This window comes from Syngnathoides biaculeatus, chromosome 3 (genome assembly GCF_019802595.1).
Source record: "Syngnathoides biaculeatus isolate LvHL_M chromosome 3, ASM1980259v1, whole genome shotgun sequence".
NCBI lineage: Eukaryota > Metazoa > Chordata > Actinopteri > Syngnathiformes > Syngnathidae > Syngnathoides > Syngnathoides biaculeatus.
Genome location: NC_084642.1, coordinates 14,131,350 through 14,154,190, shown reverse-complemented (window position 1 = coordinate 14,154,190; position 22,841 = coordinate 14,131,350). Strand labels below are relative to the sequence as shown.

At 42.0% G+C, this 22,841-nt stretch overlaps 1 non-coding gene across 1 annotated transcript; it reads left to right on the top strand.

Moving 5' to 3' along the window:
• The first annotated feature begins 2,831 nt into the window (after positions 1-2,831).
• On the top strand, positions 2,832-2,904 carry trnar-ccg (transfer RNA arginine (anticodon CCG)). The gene has a single exon. It is a non-coding gene; the product is annotated as a tRNA-Arg (tRNA).
• Positions 2,905-22,841: the final 19,937 nt, after the last annotated feature.

Below are 22,841 nucleotides of genomic sequence, written 5' to 3'. Positions count from 1 at the left end.
TTCTATCAGATGAGATGGCAGATTCCTTTTGGAAGTGTGTACTCTTGTCGACAACCGCCTCGTAGTCGTGCATGACTCAAAAAGCGAGAATGGGAAAAGCTTGGTAAGAAATGTCAAAAGAGGGCCGCTATGTTTTGAATCATGCATCTTTTTATGCCAGCTTTGCTAATAAAGTCTTTGTCCATATTTAGAATGTATAAAAAAAACAAATAACTCCCTTCAAAGCTTTGAAAAATATGTAGAAAATTAAACAAGTTCACATTTTCAGTGGAAGTGAGACCCATTTTGCAGCCACTGTGGCACGACCAACCAATATACAGGAAGTCCTCAGTCTACGACTGAGATCCGTTCCTAGAGTAGCGACTTAACTCGAATTTCGACTTAAGTCGGATTCCACCATTAAAGTCAGAATTTACATCAAAATACTTTGTATGAAAAAAAAATACATTGAAATAAACATGATGATGTATTTAGGATGACTGCTGAGAGGTGGATGGAGAAGAAGAAGGAGGCTGTGCTTAGCTATTGCCAAGGAACCTGGTCCTCAATCCTCTCCATCTCGACAAGTATCAAAGAACCTTGTTTTGTGATCATTGTGTCCGACGTAGGAACGGAACCCTTCATCACATGCGCTAAAATACTGGTGTTGGTGTCTTTCCTTTCTCCAATCTTTTTATGATCTTGAGCTTCATTTCCATGGTCATGGATTTCCTTTTGGCTGCAGAAGCATTGCTAAAAGACAGCTTTCTTCTTTGGGGCCATCGGGTTGCAACGTTTCCATATGAGCACGTTGATAGATGCGCAATGCTCAATCATTTGGTTTGCAGGGAAAAGTCACCAACAGCAATTTTCCCCGTTGGTCCACTTAAGTCGCATTTGGATTCATCGTTCGGTGCGCGTCGGGCCTTCAGGTGAGGGTTTGCTTATCGATTAACGAGTTGCTGTAGCTCACAGGTGTCAAAGACAAGGCCTGGGGGCAACCTCTGGCCCACCATATGATTTTATGTGGCCTGTGAAGGCAAATCATGTGTGTCAACCTCCATGAATCTTTTGAAAATCTGTGCCAAAATTTCAAATTGTCATGATCCAAGCTTCTTATCCTCACAAGGGTTGCAGCAATGCTGGAGACTTTCCCAGCTAGCTTCAGGCAAATGGGAGACGACACCATTGACTGGTCGCCAGTCAGTAGCACGACAGATATCGACACCATCACTGAGCTGGAATTGATCCCACGCTGCCCGCATCAACGGCAGGCGTGTGTACCACTACACCATCAGTGACAAACTTATAATTTTCACATCATAAATGATAACGATGCGACTTTTTAAAGCATTTTTTTCTATTACCAAACATGAAAAACGATTGAAAAGCCCATTACCCTTGATTTCTGGTTCAAAACTAGTTCAATAATTTTCAGTGTAAATATGATGAGGCGATTAAAGATTTTTCTGGTTTCACAGTCATAACAACCCCACCCCCCCGAGGAAAACCCTAACTCCAATGTGGCCCGTGACAAAAACGAGTTTGACACCCCTGAACCCTTTAAAGAAGAAACAAATTGTCAGTTTGAAGAACAGTGCTTGAGTGACTATGCTAATGAGAATAAAATTACATTTTCCCCTTTTGACAGCATGTCATGAAAGTCTGCGCTTTATTCGCACACAGCAAAAGTTGGAGGACATGTTGCCTTGCCAGCTGTTAGGCGCGCTTGTCTTATTTTACAGCTATTGCCCAACATGAAGGAGGAATATCATCAGTAACCGTATATAAAACCCATTACAGTCCATTAAATAGAACACGGAGTCTCGCTCGGCCGCCCTCGTCTTTTTTTTTGTTATTTGGATACGTTGCTTTATCTCGTCCTCCTTATTAAGCTCTCACACACGGTGAACCAAAGAGACAAAAACAGTCCTGCCGCTTTGATTTGTGCGAGTCGAGAAAAATAATGGGAAAAGTAAAAGGTCTATCTGCCGATACTAATGGAACGAGTGGAAAACACTAATGAATCTCTCTCTCTCTCTCTCTCTCTCTCTCTCTTTGTAAATTACTTAGCCATACACTCTGTCATAGGTTGTACTCCCAGGATGCCATTAAAAGCACCGCTGCCAGAACACTGCAGCCCACAATAAACCGACACCTACGGCCAAGTTTGACAGGAGTGCTGTTCTTTCATATGCATGTTGACAACTTCACACATTTATAATATCGTCTTTTTTTGTCTGAGGAAAAAAAAAAAAACGACGACAAAAACAAGCCTCTCCTTTTTCTTGAGGAGACACTGACAATGAACTATGTTGACCACACCAGCTGTAAAACTACCATTTTACTCTCCATCCATCCATTTTCTTAGCCGCTTATCCTCACAAGGGTTATGGCCATGCTGGAGCCTATCCCAGGTGTCAACGGACAGGAGGCAGGGTACACCCTGAACCGGTTGCCAGCCAATCGCAGGGCATATAGAGACAGACAAGAGTCACTCTCACAATTACACCAAGGGGCAATTTAGTGTTAGTTTAATTTAGTGTCCAGTTAATGTTGCATGATTTTGGAATGTGAGAGAAAACCGGAATGTCCAGAAAAAAAACTTCGCTGGGACAGAGAGAACATGCAAACTCCACAGTTGCGGGTCCGGGATCGAACCTGGGACCTTAGAACTGTAAGGCTAATGCTTTCCATCTGAGCCACCGTCTTACTATATTATCATAATATTTAACATGAAAATATTTATTGACTAGTTGAACAGGTTTCTCTCACATGGGTACAGAGGTGTTTGTCTGAAATAGCTGCAGGGTTTTTTAGCTGCTTTCCACTGTTGCAATGCTCAAGTCTGTGGTCCAGTGGCCTAATGGATAAGGCATCAGCCTCCGGAGCTGGGAATTGTGGGTTCAAGTCCCACCTGGATCGTTACACTGTTGATACTTGGCAGAAAAATATTACATTGCAGTTTTTATACAAAATATGTGATACATATTGAAAGGTGACGTAATACATGATCAATGTTCACTTCAGTTTATTCTAAATCATTCAGAAAACTAAATTCACCATAATAACTTCCGGCCTATTAGCCGTGACTTTTTTCACACGCTTTCAACCCTGCGGTTTATGCGGTGATGCGTGTAATTCGTGCATTTTTTTCTCACGGCCGCAAGGGGGCATTCGAGTGGAAAAGGTAAGAGTGAGACCGGTGTACCGAGGAAGTGACTTTTAACGGTTCGGCCCTGTTAGCGCTGCGCTAGCGTCTTACTGCCGTGTCTCAGTGATTTTTATCGGTATGTTGGTTTTTTTTTTAATTGGCCCTGTTAGCGCAGCGCTAAGCACTAATGTTAGCGTGGTGGCGTTGGCACTACCTCGCTGTTGACAGTCTTGGTAAATATCTTGTGTTTCAATGTGGGCACTTGCGGCTTTTACACAGCTGGGGCGTATGTATGTACCAAATGGTATTTCCTTTACAAATGTACTGGGTGAGGCTCATAACCAGGTGCACTCTGTAGGGCGGGAATTACGGAAGGTCACCGTTTTGTTTTGTTTTTTGTTTTTAATTATGCTGCCGTGGTGCTATTTCCCTCAAGATACATTGTTGCCCCCCATTTAGTAGCCACCTGTAGCTTTCACCATTCAATCTCAAAAACATGAGGGGAAAAATTTGGTGCTTGAATGTTGTTTTTAAATGTGATAAATGAAAGAATGTTTGAGTTGATATCATTTAGTTTTTGGGAAAAATCCCTTCCAGTCATGTGTATGAGTCGGGACCGTAAAGAGGAGGCAGGACTTCAATGGGCATTTGAAAGGAATCAAACAATAAAACATGTTTATCACAATAAAAAAGACCTGGCATATGAGTAGTGAAAGAATAAGTTAATGCTGGAGTAGAAGTTACACTGAATTATCACGGTGCTTCTTTTTTTTTTTTTTTTTTTTTTTAATGATAGGACAGTTTTATAAGTGTAGAAGTTTATACCATAAGATTTCTGACGAACAAGTTTCCGAGCCTCTGTAAGGACCGTCTGTTGTTCTTCCCGTTTAGGTCTACTCGCACCGACACACTTTGTTAAACTTCATCAAATTATATTCATCAATTTTTAAGCAAACAAGACAGTCATTAAGATCAGTTTCACATCACAAAAAATTGTTTACTGCACCGACTGTAGCAGCAATGCAATAAAGCGAAGGGATAACAGTTTTATCACATTTTTTTCAAATCTAGCTATTAAATCAGACTATTTATGACAATCCATTGATGCGTACATTTTTTTTCCACAGGCCTTGCTCACACAGACTGAATGTGAGCTGTGATTTGCTCCCACTGCACGCACATTTCAAACTCTTGTTGCTTGTCAAAATCAAGATGGCAACATTTCAGGTGTCTGTGAACTCGGAAGCTTAATGCTTAACGCAGAAAAAACAGCTTCAGTCATCATCATCCACCTCCCCGTTTTCCGCAGGCTCGACTTCATTAAGTTCATAGGTGAGTCGGAAAATAGAGACGTACTACCTGGATTCTGTACATTATTTACATACTAGTTTGTCTTGTGCTGTTCGTAACCTCCAAATGTCATTATTAGAGTAAATATTAGTATGAAAAAAAAGTATATGTATATATATGCGGTAATTTCCGGACTACAGAGCGCACCAGTAAATTTGTAAAAGAAATACCATAGAGTACATACATAAGCCGCACCTGTGTAAAAGCCGCAAGTGCCCACATTGAAACACGAGATATTTACAAAGAAAGACGGTACACAGAAATAGTTTTCAAAGTTTTAATACCTTAGCTTAGCGGAACATAGCAACAACAAGGTAGCACAAACAGGGCTGGTATAAAAAAAAAAAAAAACATACCGGTAAAAAAAGCAAAAAAAAAAAAAAAAAAACAGCCGCGGTAGCTACACAATAGCAGCATGGCAGCACATTACGAACAGAGCTGATTAAAAATAAAAAACATAGCTAAATCACTGAGACACGGCAGCAACACAGCAGTAACACCCTAGCACAGTGCTAATGCAGTGCTAACATGGCTAGTTAAAGAAAAAACATACTGGTAAAAGTCACTTCCCCGGCACATATATTCCACTGGTTTCACTCTTACCTTTTCCGCTCAAGTGCCCCCTTACAGCCGTTAGAAAAAAATGCACAAATTAGCCGCATGACCGCATAAACCACAGGATTGAAAGCGTGGGTTTATAGGCCAGAAATGACGGTATAAAAGAATTGAAAAACTAAAAGTACAACAGTAAAATGCCTTCTTGAGCTGCCGAGCAACAGTTATGCGTCTTTGTTATCTCCACGCATTCTTATGCTATCTCACGATTTCTTGCGGATTATACTCCAATTGTGTTTACAAACACGTAATAATATTCGTCATCTTGCTTTGATTTGTTGTTTACCTCCAATTCTGTCATTTATCCCGCAAATAATCCCAGACTCCCTTGCTGATCTTTCCCCACCTCCAGGCTCGGTCAGCCGGCGGCTGCGCGGCTGAGGATCTATTTGTCTCATCGGCACGTTGACGATTATCTCGGGACGTGCGTGCTCATGGTAGCAAAAAAAAAAAAAAAAGCCTCGTAAACAAACCGGTGCAGACGCCAGTCGACCCAAAGTTCGCAATAACCGAGCGAGCGGGGGAAACTGACTGGGTGACGGTGTGAATCCGGCGTGATTTAGTGGCGTCATCAAAAGTCGGGAAAGGACAATGCTTCACTGGAGCTCGGTAGAGAAATGAGAATTGGAGAAATGGACAGAGGCGATGAGGAATATCAGGATCGGGGCGAGCTAAAAAGAAGGCAAAAAAGATTACTCCGGCATGTAGAGGCCCGGGGATATGGATTGGGCTGCGGTCGGCCGAGGCACCCTGAGATATGGCGGATGGAGGGGGATTTTTTTTTTTTTTTTGAACTGCCACAGGGATGAGCTGGTGGCAGGTCTGCCTGTGGGAGGATGAACATGGATAAACTCCCAATTTAATGGAAGACGGCGCTTAGCTCGAATAATGCCGTGCTAGTTTATGGGGCAGAATACAGAAGTGATGTTTAAACTTTACCCCCCCCCCAAAAAAAAAAAAAAAAAAAAACTCAGACAGCACACAGATGGCGTTTTAATGTTTGTTTGTAAAGTTGTTTTCAAGTAACTCAGAGACTGTTAAACAAACTCCTAACCTTACAGTGAAGTTATGAAGTAATTTTCTTGTTTATCCGTTTGCCAGTTTATTTCTGGCTATGTTTCTGCCAACTCTCCCTGTCTGTCCTTGGTCTGCTGTGCAGCACATCGCCACCCTCTACCCAAAGTTGCCACACGTGATATAATGTAAACACTGCGAATAATAAGGGTATACAGCACTTTTATTTGTGCCCAATATGAACACACACTCACATAACCACAAGGATACCACAGCACGTGCAAATGTCAGATAATTAATTGAGCTCCCTCTGTCTAATTAGTTCTTGGTAAATATTGCAGCTCTGCATTGATTCCTGCACATCCACCACTTGTAACTTAGTCACCAGTTCAAGTAAGTAGGTGAGATTCGCCTCACCAATGACAGCAACAGCCAATAGGGGGCAGCGGTGTTGTGTGCGTGTGTGAGTGCGTGTGGGTGCGTACGATGGTTTTCCTGCGAGTGAGTACAAGTTGGCGACTGCTTTTGGGCTTTATAAGACCTGAGTGGTCTAATCTGCGATGTCTAATAAATAAGCAAGTGAGAATTTTGACAGAGCAGCCAAGTGTGTTCAGCATGAGAAAATGAGAAATATTAAAGGAAGAAAAGGCAAATAAAGTGCAGTAATTGAGCAGGAGAAACGTCATGCAATCAAATTATGATGAGCTTTGATGATACTATTACAACGCTAGCATTGCTGAGCCTATGATTTCGAGCAATTGCGTACCAGCACTAAGTGTTAGGAGTGTTGCATTTCTGTGGTCATCGGAACGGAACCTTGTCCCCGTGCACCGCAAAGCAGGGTTTATTGTTCTTCGGATGAGTCCAAGTCCAGAAAAACAGTACATGGTAGGCTTTGGGTGCCCCAATATAGTGGAGACATTTTAGAATAAATGGGTTCCAATCAGAAGGCCGTGACATGACAATCATTGTGGTCGTGGGTGAGCTGGAGCCTATCGCAGGTGATTGTGGGTGAGAGGCGATGCAAATCCTAGACTGGTCCAGACACAATCGCAGGGGCATCTTCTGTCTTCAATCGACCTAATAAGCATATTTAATATTATGGGAGGACGCTAGAGTACCCGCAGAAAATCCACCCATGCATGGGCAGCGTATGCAAACTTAACACAGGAGAGCCACGGCCCAGATTTTAACCCAGAACCCCCATTACTCCATTTTACTGGGCAAATATGATATTTCAAATTGTTTTCTCAGGTGCTTACATGTGTTAGGAGTTTAGCCAAAGCCTTAATTACTGTGGCAGCGTTACAAGGGTCGTTTTAGGCCTGGCTTATTCACTTCTTGTGACCATGCGCATTTCTTGAAATAATTATGTGTTGACAGGAAACTTTTTTACAAATGAATAATTAAAAGATTCACTCTGGTGCCGTGTAATGACTTGGATATTGACAATTGATAATGCGAACAGGATGAAAAATGGAAAGACAGTTGGTCCTGATGACATACCAGTGGAGGTATGGAAGCAATTTGGAGAGGTGGCTGTGGAGTTTTTGACCAACTTATTCAATAGAATACTAGTGGGAGAGACGATGCTAAAAGAATGGAGGAAACATGTACTAGTTCCCATTTTTAAGAACAAAGGCGATGTCCAGAACTGTGGAAACTATAGAGGAATAAAGATAATGAGCCACACGAAGAAGTTGTGGGAAAGAGTAGTGGAGGCTAGACCCAGGACAGAAGTAAGTATCTGTGAGCAACAGTATGGTTTCATGGCTAGAAAGAGTACCACAGATGCATTATTTGCCTTGAGGATGCTTGTGGAAAAGTAGAGAGAAGATCAGAAGGAGCTACATTGAGTCTTTGTAGACCTACAGAAAGCCTTTGACAGAGTACCGAGAGAGGAACTGTGGTACTGCATGCGCAAGTCTGGTGTGGCGGAGAAATATGTTAGAATAGTACAGGACATGTATGATGGCAGCAGAACAGCGTGAGATGTGCCGTACGTGTGTCAGAAGAATTTAAGGTGGAGGTGGGACTGCATCAGGGATCCGCGCTGAGCCCCTTCCTGTTTGCGGTAGTAACGGATAGGCTGACTGATAAATGAGACTGGATTCCCCTTGGACCATGATGTTCGCAGATGATGTTGTGAGCTGCAGTGAAAGCAGGGAGAAGGCGGAGGAACAATTAGAAAGATGGAGCCACGCACTGGAAAGGAGAGGAATGAAGATTAGCCGAAGTAAAACAGGACATATGTGCATGAATGAGAGGGGCAGTGGGGGAAGAGTGAAGTTCCAGGGAGAAGAGACCATACCATAATAATAAATATATTGTTGAATAAGAGATAGCGAGGGTGAACAACTTCAAATACTTGGGGTCAAAAGTACAGAGCAATGGAGAGTGTGGTGAGGAAGTGAAGAAACGGGTCCAAGCGGGGTGGAAGAGTTGGCGGAATGTGTCTGGTGTTCTATGTGACAGGAGAGTCTTCGCTAGGATGAAGGGCAAAGTTTATAAAACAGTGGTGAGGCCGGCCATGATGTAAGGATTTGAGACGGTAGCACTGAAGAGACAACAGGAAGCAGAACTGGAGGTGGCAGAAATGAAGATGTTGAGGTTCTTGCTTGGAGTGAACAGGTTTGATAGGATTAGAAATAAGCTCATCGGAGTGACAGCCAAAGTTGGATGTTTTGGAGAGAAGGTTCAAGACAGCAGACTTCGATGGTTTGGACGTGTTCAGAGGCGAGAGAGTGAGTATTTTGGTAGAAGGGTGCTGAGGATGGAGCTGCCAGACTAAAGAGCGAGAGGAAGACCAAAGAGAAGGTTGATGGATGTTGTGAGGGAGGACATGAAGACTGTGGGTGTTAGAGAGGAAGATGCATGAGATAGGCTTGGATGGAAAAAGATGACACGCTGTGGTGACCCCTAATGGGACAAGCCGAAAGGAAAAGATTGACAATTGATAAAGTCATCCAGTAATATGTGCTGACATGCTTTGTGTTGTTGTTTCGGTCTTCGTGTGACCAGATAATAGCCAGGGAAGGTTTGATAATCATCCAATATATCATTATCTGAAGTATTTTTATGAATAAAACGTAACTGAAAAAATAATATTGGATAAATATTAATAAATTAATAAACATATGCTGCAGCGCTGACTGCAATCCTGTGTTGTGTGGGTGTGTGTGCAATCACTGGAAAGGGCTCACGTCAATCATTATAGTACCACCATTGATATCAAAACATAAACTATACATTATTTTCCCTTCCAATTCCACGGTTTTATATTTGGTCTTTTGTTTTCCTTACATTAAACCAATTAAAGTTATCAAAAACAAGATCCCTTAACCAACAGGTCATCAACAAAGCTAGCAAAATTCTCACAAAATGCCAACATGGCACCGTGCTTATACAAAGTACTGTGTGTTGTGAGCAGGTTGAAGCATGCACATTGGACAATATCGATATGTTGACTTAAAATATTTAACGAGGAATTTAACTTCAACATTATCCAACAACAAACGTGGAAAAAGTTTTGCTGGAAAGTGACATTTCTGGGAACAAATGCTCGTGGATTACAGACACTGTTATTGTGTGTGTGGTGTGTGTGTGTGTGTGTCTATCCACGTGTCTGTTTCAATTATTTCCTGACGATCCTGGCTGACTACTGTTCCATTGTAGGCACAACCAGCACCACATCAAAGTGAACCAGGCCCGCAAGGACATATTTAAAAATCAATGAAGTCTTGGATGTAGCTAAAAAATTTATATCGCTCACTGGTGTGTGTGTGTGTGTGTGTGTTCAGTGCACACAAACACACATGCATGCACACTCAATTACTTGTTGTCCACAGAAAACATGTTCGCACAATTTCTGCTCCTGTTTCTGGCATTGAATGTTAAATTGTTTTCGAAGTGAGAACCCGAAAGGATATCTGACACAATAAGGCCAAGGTAGCTCAAATGTCAAGAACTGGTCAATAATAAAATAAATACCCTATTCCCAACCCATATAAATCAAAGCAAAAAAAAAAACAACACTTTTTAAAAATTTTCATCTTTTTTTTTTTTTTTTAAACACATCCTGTCCAGCTGCACTGCCTCTCAGAATGGTGGAGCTGAAAGATTTTTGCTGGGCTATAGGGGAGCTTGAAATACTCACTCTGCTTATTTTACTGAATGAGTCAATTCTTCTGATGGTTGTTTAAAATTGAGTCAGACAAAAAATGGTTTTAGGCTACTAAGTGGACAAGGCCACAGCAGAACAATAGTTAGTCTGGATATCTGAACAGAGGGAAAATTACATCGGGTGGGCTTTGTGGTCGGCGACCCCAACCAGGGTCCCCAACTAGGGTCCTTTGCTTATCGCCACCAACCAAGCTAACCCCAGGCGAGAGGTGGAGCACATCCTGAGCTGGTCGTCATCCATTTGCAGGGCACATACCACCGTAATTTCTGGCCTACAAGCTGCAAGTTTTTTCACACACTTTCAACCCTGCAGTTTATGCAGTGATGCGGCTGATTTGTGCATTTTTTCTAACGGCTGCAAGGGGGCACTCGAGCGGAAAAGGTGAGAGTGAGATTGGAATATATGTGCCGAGGAAGTGACTTTTACCGGCTATGTTAGTGCTGCGCTAGAGTTAGCACTGTGCTAGCGTGTTGCTGCTGTGTTACTGGCGTGTCTCAGTGATTTTTACCGGAAAGTTTTTTTTATAACCGGCCCTGTCAACACCATGCTAGTGTTAGCGCCACATTTGCGCGTTAAACTCTTTCTGTGTGACGTCTTTCTTTGTAAATATCTCGTGTTTCAATGTGGATTTTGAAGTATTTCTTATGCGCATATTTAGTCATGACTCCATAATTTCCTCAAGTCCTCAATGGGGCTGTGCTCTGTAGCCAGATGTGTCCTTGAGCGCATCGCTCCACGTAGGCTAACCTTGATGAACTGCATACTGGACACTTTGTAATAATCCATTGCCAGCTAAAACCGGTTGAGACAGAAACCCTTTGTCTAAGTGGAAAGCCCCGATGTCAGGCCACGGGTTTGATACCACCCATGATCCGCCCTTCTGACAAAATAAAGGATGTGTGCTTTCTCTGTACCTTTGCACTTGTGATCTGCTCTCTACAGCCATTATCTGTAACTCATAAGTGCCAGGAATATTCTGTAAGTAAATTCTTCAAAGAAACTGTTCATCATCTCCAGCCTTTATTTGGATAACAAGCATTCTCACTACCCGAAATTAAATGAACACGCGGAGGAAAAAAGCGTCCTCCAACAATTTCAATGTGGGCACTTGCGGCTTTTACACAGCTGCAGCAGAAGAAGATGTACATACCAAATGGTATTTCCTTTACAAAAGTACTGGATGAGGCTTATAACCAGGTGGGCTCTTTAGGCCCGGAATTATAAACAAACATTTGCACGCGCATTCACACCTACGAACAATTTTATTCAATCAATCCACTGTGCGTGTTTTTGTACCCAAAAAAACCCCCACACTGGCACAAAGTGAACATGCAGACTCCACACAGCCGAGCTCAGATTTGAACGCAGGTCCTCAGATCTACGAGGCAGACGTACTAATCAGTCGGCCATCATTCCAGTCCTGCTAGATGTTCTGTATGCAGTTTCATCAAGCGGCGGTGGCAATTGTCTGCATTCATCATCAATTGCATTCATGTACATTGCACCCAGGAGGCAGAGTGTTTATTTATGGTAACAGGTTATCATCCACTGCGCTTTTAAAGCCAGCTGGAGAGAAGCCGCCGCTCAAAGTGCATTAGACATATTACACGAGTGATTCCCAGCGTGGTAAAGCGATGCAATAACTATGAAACAAGAAGCCGCTATCGCTTCGAAATCTAATTGTTTGCAGCAGCGGGACCATTTTTTCAACAGTCTTAACTCTGTTGGATGGGTCGTTACCGTGTCTCAAGTCCGTTCTGCGCATTACGCAGACAATTGCACGCGATAAAGACAAATGTAAGAGCAATGCAATTCGCCATTAGATTTGACTACAATGTGATTGGATTTGGATCAAAGACTTTTGAACTGTGAGATGTTATTTTTTTTCTCACTGAGGTCTGCACAGCAGGGAACAGACAGAAGCAGAATAGCAATGGGTTTTAAAATTGTCAGTCTTAGTGTGGGTTACCAGTCAGATCCCACAAGCTCTCCCATTGAGTTGACGGTCGACCAATAAAACACAGACATCTGCAAAAATTATTTTCTGGGGAAAGTCAATGACATTTTCGATTGACTGCCCTATTAATTGTTCTAAGCTCAACCCATCCCTCGCTCTTATTTATCCTTTTGCGTTTTTGTTTTTCAAAACTACATTTCATTTAGTGGTGTTTAAGTTGTAAAGTTGTTTTCACCGAGATTTTTAGTGAAAACCAAAATATGTTTTGAGTTAAATTTGTTTAGTTGGGTTGCTATTAGGGTTCCATGATATCGTAAAGAAAATGACATTCTGTTATTCTTTAAATATATCTGCAAATATATTGTTAATATTCTTCTAGGGGCGGCATGGTGACTCAGCTGCAAAGCGTTGGCCTCACAGTTCTGAGGTTCCGGGTTCAATTCCAGACCTGCCGGTGTGGCGTTTACATGTTCTCCCCGTGCCTGTGTGGGTTTTCTCCGAGCACTCCGGTTTCCTCCCACATCCCAAAAGCATGCAACATTAATTGGACACTCTAAAATTGCCCCTGGGTGTGATTGAGAGTGCGACCGTTGTCTGTCTCCATGTGCCCTGCGATTGGCTGGCGACCAGTTGAGGGCGTACCCCGCCTCCAGCCCCTTGACAGGTGGGATATGCTCTGGCACCCCCCGTGACCCTTGTGAGGATAAGCACCAAAAGAAAATGGATGGATAAATAAATAAATGCAGCCATTTTTTTTTACCAAACCACTGGCAAAAACAAACAAAAAAAGTGAGTACACCCCTGAATTTAAAAAAAAAAAAAAGTCACCAAATTGTGGCTAATTAGCCATTTTCTCTCCCCGGTGTCGTGACTGGTTAGTGTTCAAAGGTCTTGGGTGTGAATAGGAAGATAGAGTGTAAAACTACAAAATTTGTCCAAACATGTCTGAGGATGAGCAGCTAAGAAAATAGATGGATAGATATTCTTCTCTGAATTTTTAAAAAAACATTTTAATCATTAATCAGATGACCAATTGTTCCACTTCAAACATTGCTTGTACGGTAAATAAAGACATTAAAACAATGACAGTTTGACAATTACTGTATGTAAAAAAAAAAAAAAGCACAATAAAGAGATGTTTGATCTGTGGGTGGGCCCAAAAAGTAAAAAAAAAAAGAAATAAACAAAAAGAGAGAAAGTCATTTATCAGGATATCAACAGGACATCACCACCTTCATGTTGAAAAATGATTACTGGGAGAGAAAGCAAGAGACATTGACGCCCAATGCAAATACTGACACAAGAATGCTATTACCGGGTCTTATGATTGTCTTTGTAAATAATAGCGGAACTCGTAAAAATTCAAAAATGTCAGACACTGCGTGAGTTCTGAGCCTTTCATCATTTCTGGCGTCCTCGCTTTAGTTTTAGTGGCAAAGATTTCTCTTTCTCTCTGTCAGTGCTGATGTAAATGAGTATTGTTTCACGACCGAGTGCCGCACTAGTTTGGAATATACGGGGGGCTCTTCAGCACATTTACAGCCATTAGACGGCGTAGACGACTGGGAACAAGTATGCACATGGAAGGCTAACAAGTGTCGTAGTACTTGAGAGTAAAATCGTTGCGTTTGCACAATAAACGAGTGCGGTCAGAGGCCGTCGGCGGTGTTTGCCTCCCACCTAATTGTCTTCACGTCGTACCGTAATGGAGTCCATTATTGCGCTGACCGCCTTAGCGCAAACGTCTCAATTACAAAAACACCGTGCGCGACAGGTGAGAACATTTGCGAACATTGTTTGAATGGACTATTTTGAGTATCTGCAACATCTGGTGGAATTTTCTTGTGTAAGAGGATTTTTTTTTTTTTTTTTTGGGCGGGGGGAACCAAGCTGTCAGGTTGAAGACAAGCACAGGAAACTGATAAGCCCAGATAATGCCCCCAATGCTGTCTCTCAAAAACGTTTCCATTTGGATTATTTTATTGCCTCTTCAAAACTCGGTTTGCAATTATTCTATGAAAAGGATACGCTTTTTCCTTTTCCTCACTTAATTTTTGAAGCAACTGGAAGAATTTATTTCTATTGACAATACAATTGGAATAATCAAGTAATAGGATAAAATTCATTATTGTTTGTTTCAAGAGCAATTACGAATACGCAAGAGGAGATGAGATATTTCACGTAATAAAGGGTCTCTCTCGGGTAATCAACTGGATTTTTCTTTCAATTCACAGTGCGCATGTAGCAGGAAACTGCATTTTCTTGTCTACAACCATTTCTAGTGAGACACTTACAAACACAAATATAAATTGATAACAGATTAAATTTAGCATGTGATTATCAAAAATCACAAGGCAATAATAGAAAAAAAAGAAAAGAAGTATAGATGATGTGTTGGCAGACACAATGTCTAATGTTGTACATTTAGTTCTAAAAAGAGGAAAGCTAAAGTGTTTTAACACATTTTAAATTCTCATCAAATTCATGACTTGAAGCTGGCTCAAGTGCATGCTATGGATAAAAAAACATGTACAATGTACTGTTGCAGAGAAATAAGGCCCATAAAAAAGATCATTGCACGCTTCCATCCCATCGACCAATTTTTACATTTTTTTTCCCCTGCATTAGAGTGGTGACATTTGATCCAGCCTATATATCCAACTGGGCTCCACTGTGTGGATACTGTCCGTCTGTTGCTAGGCAATGTTGTTTTTGAACTACTTTTCTTCCTAACATCCTTTATCTGAGCCGCTTATCCTCTCAAGGGTCGCAGGGATTGCTGGAGTCTATCCCAGGCAGGAGGCGGGGTACACCCTGAAGTGGTTGGCAGCCAATCGCAGGGCACATGGAGACAAACAGCTGCACTCACAATCACACCTAGGGGCAATTCATGTTTTTGGGATGTGGGAGGAAACCGGAGTGCCCGTGGAGAACATGCAAACTCCGCGCAGGGAGAGCCAGGATTTGAACCCCGGTCCTCAGAAGTGTGAGGCCTTCGCGCTACAGCTGCTCCACTGTGTCGCCTATTCTACTGAGTTCGAGGGGGGAAAAAAGACTGAACTTATTGGCTAATCATTTTGCCTAATAATTTACTCAGCATTTTTTATTTGGATGTGTCTCTGTCTTATGCATAGATTTTTATTTTTGATTCATTTCTTTTTTACTGTTAATCCTGCCTAACTTTTGTTTCCTATCTAGTAATGTATGATTTAATGGTGGCGATCTTTGGAGAAAAATCCAATCCTAAACAGTCACATTGTGTTTTACCTCTAATGTTCCACTGGACTTTATCGTTTATACTTCCATCAGCAATATTGTTATTTCCCCCCCTTCCCCATGCAGTTTTTAATCACCAGCCAGGATCCTCTCAAATCCCATTTTGGATACGACTTTGCTTGTGGGCAGTCTGGCTTTACTGTACCTGCAAAAGGGAAACGAACCTTATTGCTATTCATGCTTTCTGCTGCCAAATGGCCTTTAATTATTCAGCTGAATAAATTACCTATAAAGCAGAAAGCGGAGTCATGGCATGCCAGGAGGGAGCCGGCCTGTCAGCTTCAAAGGGCCAGAACCTGCCAGGATCCTGTGGGCTTCATTCCACTTAACACCAGTCACTAGGCATATATGTCTTGGCTTTCATAATCCTGCCTTAAATGTCAGGGGGTTGCAAGTTCCCCATGCGTGGGCCCCAACATTGAATAGATCTTACTTTTAATTCAGCCTTTGTGGCTTTGGTGGGTTTCACTTGGAATTAATGGAATAAAGGTTGAAGGGGAGGTCAACATCTCGGGCAATCAAAGGAGAATTTCGTTTATCCAAACACCCTCGACGCTTTTGAATTAATGAATTCTCTACGGTGGATCATTTTCATTGTTGAAACCCTTCGAGCCCCACTCGGAACTTTGCATGTAAACCGGCGTCGGACTGCAGTGCTTTACATTGATTTTCCATGTACAGAAGTTTTTGTATGTTTCCAGAGAGCCTCGGTGGTCAGGTCAAGGGTTTCGGGGATTTGGGGCCAGCACGCTTAACCCCCAGCTTCTCTGGTGGCTTAAGTCGATTCCAAGAAAAAAAAAAAAAAAAAAAGGAGCTGTATATTTAGTGGCTCTTGTGTTTATTTCCCAGGTGGGCAAGCACTTAACTGGTCCAATGAATCTGAAGCAGTGACTATAGAAACACGCAAAAAAAAAAAAAAAAATCAGATAAAGTATAAGATTATGCCCATGTTAGCCCAACAATGACATAAAAACAAAATTTTGAAAAAAAAAGCCAGTTATTAGCAAGTGACTCCCAAGAAGCTTGCTGTGATGTCGCCATGGCAACAGGAATGGTCTATACTGTACTATATATTTGTATCATAGACATCTGCACGATCATAAATAAACATATAGAAGAAACAAAATAGAAAAAAAATCAAATTGATTTTTTTAGACTTTCTTTCTCGTCTTGCGTTCACATCTCTGGTCCTCTTTCTAGTATCATTCAGTTATTAAAAAAAAAAAAAAAAAAAGTTTGCTTTCATATCCATGCATTTTCATCACCACTTATCCAGGGCGCAGGAGCCCATCGCAGCTGACTTCACGTGAAATGTGGACTCCATCCCAAACTGGTCACCAGTCAGTCACAGGGTACACAGACACGGGCGACCATTTGCAGCCACGTCCACGCCGTCACCGAACGGGAACTGAACCCACACCAAAGTCAGGCAATCAGCGATTTAGGCTTCCTTTTAACGCACCTAATTTCCGGGTATGCTTTTAAATCTGGCTGTGCCTGCTTGGTTTTGGACTGGTGTGTTGTGCATCTGCGCGTGTGTTTGAAAGAAAGCTCGATGTGCTAATGTGCTACCAATGTCAACACAGACTCCTGCTGTTTCCGCGCACTATGTTAGACTGCCACTGACGTGTACTTTCTCGTTTAGCCATTCAGCACGGTGGGCTTGATTACAATGTTTATTACCAGCCAACAGTGGCAGACACGTCGGCCACGCGTGCCTCCGGGCCCCAGTTTGGTAATAGGATTTAGATGAATTTCACAGGCTGACGTGTCGCCGCCGTCTACCCTCGCTCCTCAAGCGACAGCCCCTCATTACACACCGGGCACACAGGCGCGCCGCTTCTTTTTTTTTTTTTTTTTTTTTTTTTACATTGGGACACCCCGTTCATTCATGATGGGGGGCAATGAGGAAGGATATGGGGAGATCTTGGAAACAATAATCCAAAAAATATATACCCCATATTCCTATTTTAGAGGATAGGATATGTTGAGGGTGTTATGATTTCTGTGCGAGGAAAGTTTGGGGAAAAACCTGCAATGAAACTTTACATTGCTGCCATGACGGTTGAGCCCTCCACTTTTTCTGCCGCACGTTTGTGGTCAGGCTGCCCTAATGTTCTTCAAAACTTCTGCTATAATGGAACTCGCCTGATTCATGAGTCGATTACCTGAGTCATCATTTGGGATGAGAGTTTGTCAGCAGCTCTTCGAAAGAAGCCCGACTTGGTTTCCAATTCCAAAGAGATTCTTGTTTTCCTGGAACCATTACTATTCACTTTGGTGACGTGTGAGATTTACTCATTAGATTTTCTTTGAATAGTTTCAGACAAAAACCCCAACTATTTCGGTTAGGTTCTTAGAACATGAATTTAAAAATAGGATTTGCTGTGTGGTGGCACGGTGGCTCAGCTGGTAAAGCGTTGGCCTCACAGTTCAATCCTGGCCCCGCCTGTGTGGAGTTTGCATGTTCTACTTGTGCCTGCACTCTGGTTTTTTTCCCCACATCCCAACATGCAACATTAATTGGACACTCTAAATTGTCTCTAGGTGTGATTATGAGTGCAAATGTTTGTCTCGATGTGCCCTGTGATTGGCTGGCAACCACTTCAGGGTGTACCTGACCTCCTCCCCCTTGACAGCTGGGATAGGCTCCAGCACTCCCTGCAACCCTTGTGAGGATAAGCAGCTAAGAAAATGGATGGATGGATAGATTTGCTGTGTTTCTTTTATATTAGGCATTTGATTCATCCAAATGAGATTTCATCACATTCCAAGATTTTTTTTTACCAAGATTTTCCCATCAAACAGCATTGCACAATGTATACAGCACCCATGGAAAAAAGTATTTACAGCTTACTTGTCCTTAAAAAGAAGCATGTCACTGTCTAGAGAGTGTAAAAGTAAGACCTTGATATACTTTTGCTAAATTCACTTTATCCATCACATTGTAAGGTCAAATCCTAGGGATTGCGGAAAATCTCTTGGTGTGTTCTGAACTGCTGTTTCCACACTCGTGTCCCCTCATAGTGGAGCTCAGCATTAATGTGTATCATAGCTGTTCTTCTTAAAGGTCCACTGACACTGGCTGTTTTTTTTTTTCTGCGTGTTAGCCAAAATGCCAGCTCGCTCTATTGCTGGATTTTGCTCGCACACTCGGGAGGATGGATTCACTCTTTGTACGTTTCCAAAAGACCCTTTTCGTCGTGAAAAATGAATTGGTCAGGTGCAAAGGATGAGAGCTTTGTGTGTTCCAAATGACATGCTGGTGTGTATATAGCTATTAAAAAAAATAATAGTTGTGGGGACTAATTTGTCTCATAGTTTATAGCATATGTTACGTGTGAATTTAGAAGAAATCCCCTTGGTCAAACCGGCAAAATATAATAAAACACTTTTATTGCGTTTAAGTCAATTTAATCACACGCAACGCAATACAATACAACACAAAACAGCAACAAAATAGAAGTACAAAGACAGTTTAGTAGCTGTAACACGAGCTAACTAGCAAACAAGACGTATAGTCACCAAACTCGAAAAAGTTCTCCGAAAGCAGCAATAATAAAAAGCTCTGTCTGTGTCCGATGACGTAATCCTTCTTTCAGAACGTAACAAAAGATCTGTGTCATAATAACTTCATAATGTACGTGGGTGGCCCGGCATTGATGTCGCTCGTGTTATCCCCGACACGGAGGTGGATTGGGCGCAGAGGTGGTTTTGCCGCATGTGGGGAGGAGAAAGGAGCCCACCACACACACACACACACACGCGTACATGCACACGCACTCTCACACACACACACACCACACACACACACACACACACACCACACACACACACACACACACACAACACACACACACACACACTGGCCACCAGTGTCGAGGCACCCCTGAAGTAGTTTCTTCGCCCAGCATGGGTCCTCCTGAGTATGCTACATATACAAGACTTGTAAAAGAGCTGGAAAATCGAACAATTATAGGCCTGTAATTTTTAATATTTCATCAGGTTCGTCGTCCGTCTGTCGGGGAGTCTGTTGTTTGTTAGAAGTGATCCGCATATCATCTAAATATGGCTCGAAATGATAGGGTAATATTGCCCCGGTCACTTCACTCAGTTTGAAATGAGTTGAGAAGAATGAGAAATGAGAATTAGTCTCAGAAGGGGCGTCAGAAAAATCCAAAAATCTCTCTTGTCCATCTCCCATAGCAGCGTCTTCTCAATGGCGAGTGTACCAGTGTGACATCTGCAAATGACGTCGCAGGCAATATGGCTGCCACTGGGATGTCGACTGAGACTTCACCAACTTTGCGCATTAATGACACGCTCCGCTCATTTTTTTCGTATAGACATTGAAGTGAATAATATTAAAAGTAGTTTTCATAACAATATCTATTTTAAAATGTATATATGTCTGTAAGTGGACCTTTACAGCTTCAAGAGAAAGAGAATGTACCGCAACTGCCAAGATTGTAAATGATATAACTTTTTTTTAAGACTCGAGCTCGCTGTTCATCTCCAACTAGAATAATAATAAATACCAAAGAAGATGAAAACAAACAGTTTTCCCTTAGGGCTGATTGAACAATAGCCTCAACATCAGAAGAGACCGATCCATTCAAATGTTTGTTGTCGGCGGGGCGGTTACACTGTGTGTTTTATGAATAAGATCACAGATGTGGACAATAAAGCAGCAAGTGACTTGCAGTCATGCTTCATTAACCCCACAGCAACAATGACAACAACAACAACAAAAAAAAAACCACGCTCTGTGAAAGTAAAATTAAAGTGAATGAAATCAAACAAACGCAAACGGCAACTAGCGTTCGCCATTGCCGCTTCTCTATTCCGCTCCACATGCAATCAGAAAATACGGTTCGAAGAGAGCACTTTGAGAGAGAAGCCAGGACATACTGGGAGGAAAAAAAAATCCCTTTTTGCAATCATAGAGACCGCTTATCTTCACAAAGCAATTATTTGATTAGACCAAGGAAGGGTTTAAATCATTTAGACCACTTCATAATAATGCGGGGACATGCGGATCCCAGAGACCTGGCAAATAGAACGGGGCTAAGCCTCAGTATTAAGGCATATAATCCCCTCGTCTCTCATATGGTCAATACAGAGAAATACTACAGTAGTACTCATGGTTGGATGGCACTTTACTTTAGAGAAGACAGAGTTATTTCCAGGCTTGCGCCGTAATATCTTACATTCCCGATAGATACTAAAAGCGCAATTTTAAGGATGTAATGTGGCGTGTCTACTTGAAGGTATCACTTACTACTCCGAGCACGTAGCACATGGTGTATGTGAAAATTTGGTGGACAAATGTGTTTGAAAATATGAACTTATTTTGTTAAGACAAACAATGAACAAAGTACACATCAGCATGGTCTTAAATTTGTCTAATAAGTGCAGAGTTTGCCTGAGCTGGCTTGTTCAGGTAGCTGTGAATGTAATACCCAATGCTTCCAGCCTGAGGGTCCCAGATGAGCTGGAACTTATCCCAGTTGACTTTGCGTAAGAGGTGGGGTCTCTCACTGAGCACATTTACACAAACAACTATTGACGCTCACATTCACATGGGTTTGGCGCGCTCATCCCCAGTGAATACCCAATTGATCCCGGGAATAATTTAAAAATTGATCCCGACCTTCAAATGTCTTCAACTTATTGATTACTGTAAAAAGAAAAAAACCTCAACATTTCCTGTTAAAAGCAACTCCCTCATTCTTCAAATAAAGTGTGTCGATAAAGTGCATACACAGACCTACTAAGATGGACTCATATCAATATATTCGAGTTACTTGGCTTGATCCCACACAGTAACACACGGACCACGGTCTTAGTAGGCGATATCGTGATCTGCAGTCAAAGCAGGCAGCAGATGGACTTTTGGGGGAACATTTACAAAGGTGTAATGATGATTTGGAAAATTAAAACAAACTATTCATGCATGAATCAGGGAAAAGAGTGATTCTACAGCGATCGTAAGGGTGGAGTGGACCTCAAATACCGATGGTTCTATTTTTGTGACTGATTTCAATCCAGCGCTGTGTTTGGTGGAACTCGTCAAGAAGGCGGGGCGGACCTGGATTTGCTCATTTTCGCGAACCTGCATAGTCCAGCGCATTAAGAGGTACGTGGGCAAGTTGACGGAAAACTTCAAATGCTGCACAATCAAAGAGGCGCCATTTATTCTCTCGAAATGCGGCGTGCAAGTGGAGCACTGACAGTCTTTGACACGGCAGAAGAAGACCCTGGCCACCACCAGGGGACGCACCTACCAGAGACATGAAAAAGAATTCCTCATCTAAGATTTAGAACTGAAGAACCTTTTGGATTACCCAATTTTTGTGTATTATCTTCACCTGGATGACTGAAAATCCAAAATGACTTGGTTAGAAATAAATATTTAGTGTTTGCTAAGGGTGACATTGCAACCAATTGCTTCAAGTTCCCATGACACATTTTTTTTTCCATTCCTAAATTATGGCTACCTGCAGTAAATTCCACAGATTGCTTTTAGACATACACCAGATAATAATAGAGCTGTGTGCCGTAGAATCAATATCGAAATGTATTGGCAAAGCGTATGATCTTGCTGGCATTGTGCCATTACTCGTAAAAAAGGGACGCAAAGGGATTGGATAGGATCCAAGTCACATTATGCGATTCAGTTGCTCTGGTAGAACTAATGATGTGCATAATAAATAAATAAACAAATAGTATTTGTAGACGCACTAACAAATATAACTCTCCTTTTAATCTGTTAGCCGCATATTTTTGTATCCGTTTGTACAATTTTAATGACTTTCTTTGTCCTTTCTCACTATAATTAAAGCTATTTCAACGTTTAATAACACCAATTACACATTCATCTCATAGAGGTTGCATAAACGTGTCAGTATCATAAGAGGCTATGAGATTGAAAGCATTGTGAAAAAAGAAAAAATGGCTTAATGCCTTAAAAAGGGTTAATTGAAGCTTTAGCCCCAATTATAGGGCTCAGTACATTAATAAGGTTACTATTGCACGGGAAATCTGAGCAAAGGTATAAATTTGCAGCTAATAGACGGACGGAAACTCATTATTACCCGTGACAATCTGAATCATAGTGAATGTTCAAACCATTGAACGAAAACAGCAAAAACGTGGGCCTAAACAAAAACTTCCCGATTCGGCGGAAACACCGATTGTCGGCATCACAAAAGCCTTTCAAAGAGCTCCTCCATTAATGCTTAGTGACAACTCTGCCACCCACGAAGGCGTCCTGTGATGCCGCCAAATATTGTGCAGGAGCCGCTGATGGA